Genomic DNA, 14,061 nt, shown 5'->3' on the forward strand with positions numbered 1-14,061 from the left:
TAGTGACAATGGGCTGCGTGAGTTAGTCAGTCGGTTGATAGGGCGTTTGGGCGCTTGGGTGCACAATCCGTCAGCACTGCGTTTTTGGTTAGTTTGGTTGCATGTCGATATTGTGGAGCTTTAATGTGAGCACAGCGTAGAAATAAAAGCAACGAACGACGACACACCGACTAACGTACCTTTTTCTTTACTGTAAATATTTTCTGCATTAAATGGCACACAAACATACATACATAGAAATAAAGGTAATATGAACGAAATATCAGATGATCGTGAAATTGATTATGCGTTGGCAGCAAGGGGGCGGGTGCGGTATGCTATATGGACATACCATATACATATTTATACATATACATTTATATATAATATTATATGTATGCAGTTGTGAATGAACGTTTGTGTGCCTTTGCCTCGCAACGTTGGCACCAATAAATGAACGCAATCAATGTGTAGCAAGAAATTCGTTTCGATTTAATTTCAATTATGGATTTATTATTTAATTTTGGGTGTACAAAGTCGAATTTTAGCTGATTTTCAACACACACACACATAATAACTGTCACACATACATTTTCTGTTGGTTTACATGTATTTTAGTTATAGTGTAGTCTGCGGTGTAAAAACCATATATGTATATACAAACATGCGGCGAAGAAGACGTGAAGTGTTTATTGACACAAGCACACGCATGTAAACACACACACACACACGCACAAAGGAAGTGCCTGATATTTGGTCAGCACATACGCACGACCATTTCGGGCCAATTACTACGATCCAAAACACGCATTCGCCAGCCAACCGATCGCAGCGAGAGTGAATATAGTGAGAGTAACGGCTGCGAAGGCGCTTACGGGTATCGAGGGAGCAAAACAAAAAAAAATAGGGCGTAAAATGTTGCTACATATTCGTTGGCGCGAATGGCCAACAAGTTATTGCAAATAGCATACATGTACATACTTATACTTAGGTACAAATATGTACGATTATGTACTTATGTAGCAATGAAGTTCAAACATTCAATCGACAGCTTGTGGGCCCGTCAACCGGTGAGTGAACGCGTGAGTCCAAAAGGGTATGCGGAATTAATTAGGCGCTTTGACGCGCGTCAATCACAACAACAACTCACATAAAGGGCTATATATTCGTATACACACCATGTTGTTGTTGTTGTTGTTGGTGGTGGTGGTGCACACGCGGCGTATGAGCGCTGCACACGATTTTGTTCAGATTTCTCTTTTTTTATTCTGTTTGTTGTCGGTTGATATTGTTAAGGTGCTGCCCAAGAAAGTGAGCGCAATAAGATGCACACAGACGCACACACACACACACACACAATGTTAACTAATAACCTCAAGAAAATATGCGGCCTTTCAATGTCCCACTTGTTGCCTGCAGATAACTTGGTTTTCTTCATAATTTTCTACGCTTTAATTGATGCTCTTCAAGCAGGTATTTATAAATATAAGTATATACCTGCTTGATATATATATATATAAATATGTATGTATGTACATATCTTAGTTCGGCATTCAGCATACGCTGGGAAGTCAAGGCGACAGGTGGGAATTACCAAGCAGCAGCATCGGTTGAGAAAATGTTGTCGCTGTTGTTTGTTGTCTCTTGTTGTTATCGTCGAAAGCTTACGAGCGTTGAAATCCTGTTTTTTTTCTTACATTACGCATGCGTTGCTGCTTTTAACGGTTACTTTTGTGATTAGTCATTGTCAGCGTCAACGTCAACGTCAAGCACATGTTAATAATGAAGATAACAGCGAATTGTGTTGATGATAATTCGGCTAGTGCTAATAGTATGGGCGCGCATAGTTGCTGTTAGACCTTGAACCCGTTCGCCCGATACCCAGTTTATCGATGAAAAGGCATAAATACAAATACATAAATACATACATACGTGAAATAGTTAATGCCTTGGACAAATAGTCACGCACCGCGAAGGTAAACGGTTATTCACATAAGCTTTAGATGAGATACAGTTAATGCGAATAGAATTTAAGTTGACAGCGAATCTAGTAGAAAATGTCGTGTACGCATGCGTGTGTGTTTTACATGGAAAGCACATAAAATCAGTATTAAATAAGAACGAGTGATAGATGAAGAAAAAACGTTAACGTCGGTTGCACCGTAGCTAAAATAGCCTTCACAAATACAAAGGCTCCTTAAAGAACATGATTGAGATCGTTTAATTTATATGGCAGCTACATATATGATATAGTGATCTGATCTGAACAATTTCTGCGAAAATACAGTGTTGCCGATCTTTTAGTTAATAGCTAAATGCTATAGTCATCCGATCTATACAATTTATTAGGAGATTGAATTATTGCCTTAAATAATAATCCATGCCAAATTTCGTGAAGATATCTCGTCAAATGAAAGAGTTTTCCATACAAGCACTTGATTCCGATCGTTCCAAAACTAAATAACTCTAAATATTATATATTATATTAATATGTATTGTTGAGTTAGAAATACGTCTGGTATTATAAAAAGTTCACAAGTCATGACGAAGACTTTTGAGCAAAAGCAATGTCACAATAGTATCGGTCAGGAGTTGTTGAATGACGTCAACAACGATTAGAGTTTGCTTTTTTCACCAGATGTGGCTCCCTGCGACTTTTTTCTATTCCCAAAACTGCAAAAAGCAATGAAAGGAAAGTGTTTTGCCACAATTGATAATATCAAGTCAGAATCGAAGAAAGAGCTGATGGCGATACCGAAAAGCGCATTTCAGAAGTGCTTCGAAGGCTGGAACAAGCGTTGGTTGGGGACTACTTTGAAGCGGACAAAATATACATTAATAAATAAATAAGTACTTTTCAAAAAAATTCAAAATTCACCTGTTCCTTTGAACACACCTCGTATATGGAATTGACTAACAAGTATGTGATTTCTGTTAGATCTGAAGCTTCTTCTGCGCTTCTTATTATTAGTCCCCTGCAACCATATAAAAGCTATTTAATTTATGTTTTAAGGGAAGATTGCCTGATTACATAATAATAAGCTAGCATATACAATGCCAGGCATTTTGCTTTGGTGGAAATAGCAAAGCTCACTCCAAGGTCAACGGATTTGGGGAGGTTTGGAGAGTTTTTCCGGTGACAGCTTAAACTTTTAGCTATTGAAATCCTCATACGATATTCATAAACATATACAAGCGTAATCTCTTCTAATGATATTTTTAAATTTTTTCTCAAATAAGTCTAAATATCCGCTCTACCTTTTAGATTTACAATTTTTTTTTAGCAGATTTTTGCGTTTATTAGCTTGTCATTGCTGCTTTTATCGACTTTTTTTGGTATACCATTTATTTTCATGACTTCAATTTAATTAGTTGCACTTATTTCTGTGTTGCTTTGTTTTGGACAAGTAAACTTTTACTTGTTGTAAAATATTGCATTCGTATGCAAAACATAAACGCAATATCCATGTGCAAAAACAACAACAGATTTACATTCCAACGCATAATATACGTACATATGTACATGCTTATATATGTAAATATGTACATACTTGTATACACAAACATGCATTAGGGTGGAGTGAAAAAAAAATTTTTTTGATTAGGCTGAGGGTAAAATCTGTAGAATATAAAAAAAGAAAATTTTGGACAAAAAAAATTTTTTTTAACATCTAGAAACTAAATTTCGGGGAAAAATTTTATTTGCACAAGAAAGTATTATTTTTGGTTTAAACTCTTTACATTTATATAAAAATTACCGAATGTGACTCAAAATGTATTTTCAGGCTTAAGTCGTTTAAGACTTTTTTATAACTCCAATAATGATTATAGAAACTGATAAATTTTAATTGGCCAAATAGAGAAGTCTCCACAGCTTCTAGAACACTTATCAAAAAATTTTACGAAATATAAATTTTAACTCGAAAATTTACTTTAAAACTGAGTGGGCCGTTTTTAGATGTTAAAAAAAATTTATTATTGTCCAAAAATTTTCTTTTTTTATAATCTACAAATTTTACCCTCACGCTCCACCCTAATATGTATGTATAAATGAAATGTTTATATTAAACGATCGTTAAGACTAAAAACCGTAAATTTCAATTGCAACGGTGATAAAAGAAGAAAATAAGCAAAATCTGATGGAAGATTTTCTTCGTGTGATATTGACTCGCCCAGCAGCGCAATTTAATTGCACGTACGTGATTTAAATAAAAATAACAATTTGTAATTCTGAAGTAAAATTGTCATAATTAAACCAAAATCATTGTTGTTGCAGCAATAATTTTAAGCAATGATAAAAACAAAATAACGTTATTTGCTAAAAAAATTTATAATTTTTTTTTTAATTTCAAACAGAAAAATTAAATTGCCATTGTGAATGATGAAAAACAAGAAGCAGCGTTAACTTCGTTTGCACCGAAGCTATAATAGTCTTCAAAGTTAAAAAGTTACCCATACAAGAACTTAATTTGGAGCGGTCAGTTTGTATGGCAGCTATATGCTACAGTAATCCATAGGAATCATGCTCCAAGCAACAATGAAGAGCATATATGAGTTCTTATGTTGAATTGTGGGGAAAATACGAGCAACCGAGCGGCAAATGCGCATAATAAAAACGTGGTTATAATTACCAAATCAGCAGCAAATTAATTAAGCACTTGGTACTTGCTGATAATTAATTCTGAGTGATTAAAGCGGATCATAAAACATTAACATAAATAAAATTGGCGGAATATAACACATAAATAATTTCTTAGCGGAAAAAACCTGAATAAAATAAATAATCGATAAATATATCTGTATAATCGTATGCATAACTGCTAATCTAACGCTATACCAGTATAAAATGTGTCAATGCAACAAAAATGTACATCATTGATTATTCAACAACTAATACAGCAATTAATGAGCGACATCTAAAAATAGAATTAAGCGCAGTACAATGACCTTTGCTCTACAGCAGTTGGTCAACTTTTCGGGCAGCCCAGTGCAATCTTCTAAACTCAGTCAATAATCACAAATATTTCCACACTAATAGCAATATAATAACACTAAACAAAGAAAATAAGAGTAAAAATGTATATTTACTTAATGCAGGGGGCAGGGCAAACAATTTATCGTAGAAACTGAAACTAGCGCGAAGAATCAAGTTTGAGATTGAAGAACAAAACAAAAACAGAAAAAAGAAAAAGAAAACAAAATTAAGTGTAGCGCTTTAAGCTGGTTGGTGACAAAGCAACTTGCTCGATAGGTTCCATTAATTTACTACATACATACATATGTATATACCCGTACACCGATTAAAATAGAGATTCTCTGCACGTAACAAATGGTCAATATGTAAAAACCCAAAATATTTGAATAATCGTTTGCTCGCGATTCGCGTAAGCAATTATATATATTATTCTAAATTATTGAACGAACATGCGCACTGAAACAGTAAATGTGGCCACTTTTGTGATGGACATTGTGCGATCGCGTGGGAATTTCGAAGGTGTTGGCCATGTGTTCAGTGTTTATATTTTTGGCATGCAATATAAGTTTTGTAGACTTATGCATTAATATAATATTAAAAAATATATTATTTGTCGTCTTTCTGTTTATGTTTGATTTTATTTGCTCTGCTTACAGTTGCTAAATAATACATGTTACTTGCGACTTAGAAGCCAAACCACAAACGAGGCATTGACGTGTGTCTTTCTATGTTATGTGTATATGTATAATGAATCTACAAAATATGTATGTAATATAAAGAAATAATGCGTATAAGTTGTGCACTGACCAAATGTACGCTAGCAAACAGACGTGCCCTCTCCACACGCACACAAATTTAATTAGCCAATTGCAAAAACCGCTGGAGTGCGCTCTTTATCTTATCTGCGTCATTAAGCGCTTATCTGTGCGTGTGAGTTTATATTCCATATATTATGTGTATATAATTATATATATATAATTTAAATTTCTAAACAACACGCATTTGTATACCCTGTTCAGGGCATATTTAGTTTGCCACGAAGTTTGAAGGAAACGTCGGAGGCCCTATACAATTTTTATAGTATAAATGAACAGCGTGACGAGCTGAGTTGATTTTGAGCTGTGTCATACAAACTGAGTGGTAAGATCAAGTCCTTTTATAAAAACTTTTTTTATTTGACAAGATATCTTCACGAAATTTGGCATAAAATATTACCCAAATAAATGTTTCAGATTAGCCCACTATAACGTTTCTTCTTGTCAGGCATGTATTAGAACTATTGTATAAAGTACACAAGCACATACATATATAAACTTTAATGTGGCTTTTAATTGCCTGAATGCGCTGTGTGACATCAACTTATTTGCCGCAGCCCAGGATATACTTTTAGTTTTATGCGAAACTAAACACCCTTAAGGTGTGCCAGTTTGTAGCAGGAAATCTTTTATTTCGCTTAGCGCCGGTGTTATAAAAAAAAAAATCGGCATTGCTTACAAATTATACTTGTATTTGTATTATAATACAGCTGTTTAAACAATATATATGTATTGACAAACAAATATCTATAATAAATAAAATTGTTAAAATATGCTTTAGTGTTTGAAAGTCATTAAGTCTAGGACTCTTTAATCGAGAAATTAACAATTAGCTGCTAAGTTTTTAAACAAACTGCAACTTGATGCCGCTCCCTTGGCATAACAATAAATATTTATTGACTATTTGTTTATTTTAAAACAAAAAACAAAACAATTACCGGATATAATTTCTCTATCCGTTCAAAACACTTCAGCATGCCTATTTATAATTGATGTTTTATTTGGCAAATAAAACAGAATTGTAGGACCAATCAAGAATACATGTGTGTGCATGTGCATATAATGTAATATGTAATATTATAAGACTTCCTGAAATGGAGTCAAAATACTTTAGGCTGAGAAGGTCCAAAGTTGCTGTTACACAACTTTTACGTGCTTTGATTTGCGCAAGCATTTGTTTTACTTTTTTTTTGGAAGCATTCAGTACATTTATTAAGAAATGCGAGTTTTTAAAGCTATGCCTCCAAAGTTTCGCAACAGGAATTCGTGTGCATAAGATCTCGCTTTGCGTCGTAGATACGTTCCAAAATATCCCGACTCAAAATGAAACAACGCAAAGTGTATTGCTATTTTCCTTTGGATATCATATAAAAATCCAAAATTTGTTGAACAGCTTGTTTTTTTATGTTGAGGTAAAGTTCTTTGCAACAATTAAATTTATGCTACCGCACGAGAAACTTTTGCACTTCTTTCGCTATCATGATCGTTTTTTGAAAAAAAACTCTATTGCTTCGTCAATTCGATTCATTATTTTTGAAATTTGCTGTCTAGTTAAATTTTGACGCTCACTTAAATCTAGTGAGCTGTCTTCTTAGTTAGAGATTTCCAAATCTAATTGCATCTATCAAACCTAATTCATTTATAAAAACTTCATCCATCCCTTAATCCTTCGCGGATGTCTTCTACCGTACGGTCTGTAGAGGTGGGCGAGGACTGGAGAGGTTTAAGTTGGACCTTGTTTTACACTAATTAACTCTACTCCTTCCTTAAACATACGCTAGGTAAATATATTTTTAAAGTTCTATAAAACAAAAATTATAATTTGCGCATATCATGGATATTATTTTATATATTGAGAAATCCGTTACAATATGCACTTACAAAAATAAATGAGCAATGACCAGCTCCAATCCTCGTGCGAGAACCACCCAGCAACTCCTGGTTGCTCGCACAGTCTGTTCCGTGTGTCAGACCGTAATACGCCGGAATGTGTGTCACTTTCTGTCGTGTTCCGGTCTGCGCACCACACGAGAGTGGAGTGGCGTCACCGATCAACACCACAGTGCGACAACAGCCCATGCGGATAATACAGCTGCAACAACCACCACCTACACGCACCCCACTCACCCCTAGGATCACGACCGAACACCCGCGACAAACGCGACTTCTACAATTCAACTGCAACGGACTCCAGAGCAAGATCGAGGAGATAGTTGCATTCATGATCATCTGCGGTCCAAGAAACCAAGTTAAACAGCCGCTCAGATTTTGTGAGTTGTGCAGGTTTCAACGTTTTACGAAAGGATCCGAGCGAGATAATGGTGGAGGCCTAGCCTTCATATTGCAAAACACCGTGCAATATCGTCTAATCGATGTTGATATCGACCGCAGGTACACTACCCTTGAATGTCAGGGTATAGCTGTCCGGTCAGGCGATGTCGATCTCGAAATATTTAATATATACATCCCCCCAGTTACATGTTGCCCAACAGGATATCACCCGAACATAGATGCGCTACTTCGTGGTGAAAACCGTTTGGTGCTACGCGACTTTAACGCGCATCACGATCTTTGGCATTCCTGCCTATCAAACGATCGTAGGGGGATGGAGCTGGCGGAACAGATTGACGATTTCACATTCTGCACAATGAATGACGAAGCCCCCACCAGAATTATGGGCATCTGTAATAGCTCGCCAGATATTACCATCGCTAACGTTGGTCTGATAAATAGTATAACCTGGCGACCTATGCTAACTCTCACATCAGACCATCTGCCCATAATTATCTCGATCGAGGAACCTCCTGACTTTATTTCTGTGGACAACCGTACCTTTGTTAACTTTAACAAAGCTAACTGGGTCGGCTTCACAGAATTTACCGAGAACACCTTCAACGCACTCCCCTTTCCACCGGCGTCATCGTTGGCGAGCGTCAATTCCGCAAGGTGATCGCCGCTGCTACTGCTCGTTTCATACCGGCTGGAAGAATCGCGGAACTCCGCCCTAATTTCCCAGCCGAGGTGATCCCCGAATAAGGGATCTCAATTTGGAGATTCGGCAAATGGTAAACCATCATAAGCGGACAAAATGGATAGAACACCTGAAGTCTTGCAACCTCTCCACCGGTGTGAGTAAGCTTTGGACTACTGTCAAGGCCCTGTCAAATCCGAGGAGATATGACGATCGGGTTGAAATTCAATTTGATCGAAAGCCTTCGACACAGTCAACCACACAACGCTACTCGAGAACATCGAACAATCTACGCTCCCTTTAGGACTGAAGCGGTGGACCATGAACTACCTGAGCGGTCGGCAATCATCCGTACTATTTTGAGGTCAAAACTCCAAACTCAGAAGAATTAAACAGGGGGTTCCGCAGGGTGGTGTCCTCTTCCCTTTACTGTTTAATTTCTACATCTCGAAACTACCTCAACTGCCAGAGGGAATTTCCGTGACTTCGTACGCTGATGACCGCACGATATTGACGTCGGGCAATGGAATCGATGGCATGTGCTCAACAGTAAACAGCTATCTCTCCGATCCGCTTCTTCTCTGCAAGGAGTCTGACAATCTCCCCCACTAAATCCACATCGACCATATTCACAAACTGGACGAAGGAGTACAGACTGGATCTAAACAACCCTAAAATTTTAGGCGTTACACTAGACAGTCTTTGCTCCTTCACTCCCCACACGACCGCGATAACTGCCAAAGTACAGAGCCGCAACAAAATCCTTAAATCGCTTGCCGGCAGCTCTTGGGAAAAAGACAAAGAAACGTTGCTGGCAACATACAAGGCAATCGGCCGGCCGGTCCTATATTATACAGCCCCAATATGGTCGCCTGGATGCAGTGCCACGCAGACGAGGAAGCTTCAGACTTGTCAGAACACTGCACTCTGGACTGTCACGGGATGCCTCTTGATGTCTCCAATCGAACACCTACACAGTAAGGCCCGTATGCTTCCGGTTAAGGAACATAACGAGCTCCTCTTCAAGCAGTTTCTGCTGGGGTGTTTTCCCCGACCGACCGGACTTCGGACGCAACGAACTTCAGACAGGCACTGACCGCCATTCACAGTGGAGCCATCAACACCTTCACCGACTCCCTCTCAGTGAATGGCGTATTACGAGTCAAACCACCACCCATAGCAGATATAGAGCTCGAGTTGCCTCGCGAAACCAGAGTGACCCTCTCGCAACTTCGTTCTGGATACTGTAGCAGGTTAAACTCCTACTTATCCAGAATAGACCCCGACATACCAAATGCATGTCCTGCGTCCAATGAATCTCCGCAAGACACTAACCACCTCTTTGCATGCTCAACAAACCCCACTCAACACCCTTTTCCCTATGGTCCCGCCCCGTCGAAACAGCTAGTTTCCTGGGCCTCCCGTATCACCCACATGGGGACTAGGTAATCGTTACAACAACAACAAAAATAAATGACCTACTTTTACCCATAAATAATATTCTGTCATCGTTAAAGGACATACATAAAAGAATGAAGCGAAAAGCAAGATTGCCAACCTAACGCTGAACCTCTGGTCTACTTTGTTAAACACCTTAAAAACATAGTATATAATATTTGATTTTAAAATGTTGAATATTGCATATTTAATTACCTATATATTTATAGACAGCAATAATAAAATGCGAAGTAAACATGTATAAAAGACTATTAATAGTGTACCAATTGTTTATTGAACAATTAGCAAATGCTAAGTAGCCAACACATTTCCAATATTATATACATTTTATTTCAAAAGTACTGTTAGAATGCCATTCCATGGTCGAACAATTCCGACGATTATGTAAATTTATTAGCAAAATAAATGGAAGCAAATATCTGAGGTACAGATTTCTGGAGAGGGCAAAGTATTTACACGTTTATTTAAATACATGTGCACGCCAATAAACCTTGCGGCACAAAAATGAAAATAGATATTTTAGAATTTTTATTGAACTTTTTAAATATATTGCAAATTTATTGCAAATGTATTATACGGTTTCTCATTTCTATGCTAATTTATCCTAGGCGGGAACGTAAATGCACATATAAATTATACGCGTATATAATTTATTGTATTTTTTCAATGTACTTAATAAAGAGCAGTATCAGTAATGAATACATTTTTGTTTTTTTTGGAATTTTCTCAATGCACTTAATATATTACAGATAGTAGGAGTAATGAGCATAATATTTTCCCTACGCTTGAAAGCGCAATTGCAATGGCAACACTGGTTGGAGATAACATTACAAGAATAAACAAAAATGCCGGCACATTGACATTCAGCTGAAAATCATGTCAAGCGGCTAATGATATCAGGGTCATAATTTCCAAGTAAGTTTAAGCATATGTCCACCTAAGAGCAAGCATATTTTCGCTTTCACACCATTTTCTAAGCTGAATAAATCACACAGCATTACAAATTAGCTAACAAAACATAATTAAATGCTAATTAAAGCACCTCGCCTCGCTGGTATCTTACCCGCTATCTATAAATATCGCCCACAGCAGAATCAAAGATAAATGTCAGAATAGCGACGTTGCGCCACTTTCGCATGTGACGCTTTCGTTTCCTTTTCAATTACTTTTTCTCTCAAATTCTAGCTCTCTCCTTTTATTTTATTTTTGATTTTTTTGACTTGCCTCTCTTTCACCTCTACGTTCTTCATTGCATTTCTTGCACAAACACTAAAAATGGATAACAAAAAATGGGTGGAATTCCAATTTCACATTTTTCACAACTCAATCTAGCTTGCCGCAAGGGCGCAAGGGTGCGGCAGCAAGTGGTTATAGAAAAAAATTGCCATTTCCACATTCCTTTACCGTATCCGATGACTAATCACTTGAAGGATATTTTAATGAAATATATATTGCAACTTACACTTTAAGTAATCAACACACAACGGATATAAAGCTGATAATTGCTCAGATCGAATTAATAGGATGCACACAAGCTATTGTTGGCGTTTGTTGTTGCGGGCGGGGCGCTGGTAGTTGTTAACTAACAGCGGTCGTTACTTTTTGCCTTCTTGGATACACTAGAAATGCACACGAAAATTGAATGAAAACTGTCAATGACCGAAATTAAACCGCAGAAATTGAAAAAATAACGCGCGCACTAAGTGCTACTCAGTGTTGGACCGATCTTCTCAGTGGCTAAAATTCAACTCGAACCAAATTGGCCGCAACTAGCTTATTTTAAATTGATGTTAAATACAGGCAGCGCGACCAAACACTCCGCTCACTTTACACGCACACGTGCACGCACACTCAGATCTTGACAGCTGTCAGTAAACGTAGCCGAAGTTGCCATAAAGAGCGCATAGAAACACGCAAGCAAAATAACTTATTACGAATGGGAAAAGTCTTTCAATTTTATTTTTTACAGATAATTCAAACATATAAGAAAATCAAAACTAACAATTTTAGAATAATATGGTAATATTTGATCACATATACCCAATTCTAAAAGTTTGATGATAATTTTTGTGAAATACAACTCTGTAGTTATGTTTCAAGCACGGAAACATCAAGCGGTTTGTGTCATTGATAAATATGTGATTGCAGAGAACGTACGTTCTTTGTGTTGTATCAGCAGAGAACGTAAATGAATAGAGACAGAGAACGTAAATGAATAGAGAAGAAGCAAATGTTAAATGAAATCTTTTTGAGTACTAATTTGTAATTCCACATGAGGGAACATCGAAAAATATAACTTCGAAAAAGAAAAATACACCACGTAATGTGCGAAATGCTATAAATAGACACAACGAATATTCCTAAATGAAAAATCGTTGCGCATACCTATTTAGATTTATGTTTTCAATTTCTATGATATGACAAATTTAAAATTATGAAAAGCCTTCTAAATTAAAAATCTGTATTATCGGTAAAAACCCCAGAATTCATAATAAAATAAACATTTAATAGGCAATTTTTCCAACTTATGTATGTGCGTTGCGTGAGTAATTGGTTATTGAGCAAAGGATAACAATAAAACAGTGGCTAAGCGGCCGCGTTTCCACTTTTGTGGTGGCTTAGGTCGTAGGCGTGAAGGAGTTAAGCTCAATCCGAATACGAGCCTATACGTTCGAATCCTAAAACACATGAAACTGAAATTTTATTTAATATTTTATTGTATTAATTGGAATCTAAGCATATCTCAATTCAATTTCTTTACTAGCATATTTTACTTCCTGATATATTTTAAATATCATAATATCACAATAAATATGTCCATATGTTTAGGTTTATTAAATATTTCCTTATTATGCGTATTTACACAAATGTGATAATCACACATACATTCTTAAATACACGTACGCTGATGCTTGCTTCTTCTTGCCCCGCACAAGCAATGACTCTTGACAACACTTTTTGCGAGAAGCAAGTTGAATGATCGCAAGCAAGAAGGGGTCAGGGGCGCACTGCCACATAATTATTTCAGATATATTTTTATTAATCGGATTTAATTTAAAAACAATTATAGGTATGAATTTATTTGTATTTATATTTTTACGTATCTATTAATTATATTACGTCAATAAGTCATAATGCATTAGTATTTTTCAATACAAATTAAGCAGCATATTAATATATTATGAGCCCTCACTTGACACACATGTGCATCATGGATAATATGATCCGAAACTCTTTGAATCGAGAGAGCGCTGTAAAAGTCCAAATTTTTTATAACATTTGGCAATGGTGCCACTAGTAAAAAAAATACGTTTTGAGATTTTTTAATGTATTTCTTGGGTATTTTTCGGTTTCCATTTTACAGAAAAATATACGTAACTAAAATTAGTTTAACAAGCTAGATATCCTATATGACTTCTAAATATATGTAAGTGTATCTTTTAATCACAAAATATTTTCTAAATTAACTTTTAAAACTAATTTTAATAAAATATTTGAATATTTCAAAACATTTTCCAGTTTTAAATAAGTTAAACATGAACATTACTTAGTTTTTATATGCTGAATAAACAAATATCTTTCGATAATTTATTCGGAAGTCAAAGTTTACATAACATTTGCTGGGCTAGCCAAAATATGTATATACGTTGACAATTGGTACTGCTAAGCAAAACAATACTCTGCGACAAAATACACGCTCTTTCTTAAAATCAAAGCTATATTAAAAGTCTTTAAATAAAGATTAGAAATATACGTAAAAGTCACCAAAAAAACTGATCTCACAAATTACCCACTGATTTCGCATTCTATTTCTGCGGGATTTTTAGTGGTAGTTCATTGTTTTGGTTGTCATCTGTTCAGTA

At 36.2% G+C, this 14,061-nt stretch overlaps 1 protein-coding gene across 1 annotated transcript in view; it reads right to left on the reverse strand.

The window, feature by feature from the left end:
- The window catches only part of LOC106618960 (very long chain fatty acid elongase 7), a 47,301-nt gene extending 35,267 nt beyond the window's left edge, over nucleotides 1–12,034 (reverse strand). Inside the window, exon 1 of the mRNA XM_014236903.3 lies at nucleotides 11,661–12,034. The gene's annotated coding sequence lies outside the window, so the exon portion shown is untranslated. The remainder of the gene's footprint in view (nucleotides 1–11,660) is intronic.
- Nucleotides 12,035–14,061: the final 2,027 nt, after the last annotated feature.

Source organism: Bactrocera oleae, chromosome 2, assembly GCF_042242935.1.
Source record: "Bactrocera oleae isolate idBacOlea1 chromosome 2, idBacOlea1, whole genome shotgun sequence".
Classification (NCBI taxonomy): Eukaryota; Metazoa; Arthropoda; class Insecta; order Diptera; family Tephritidae; genus Bactrocera; species Bactrocera oleae.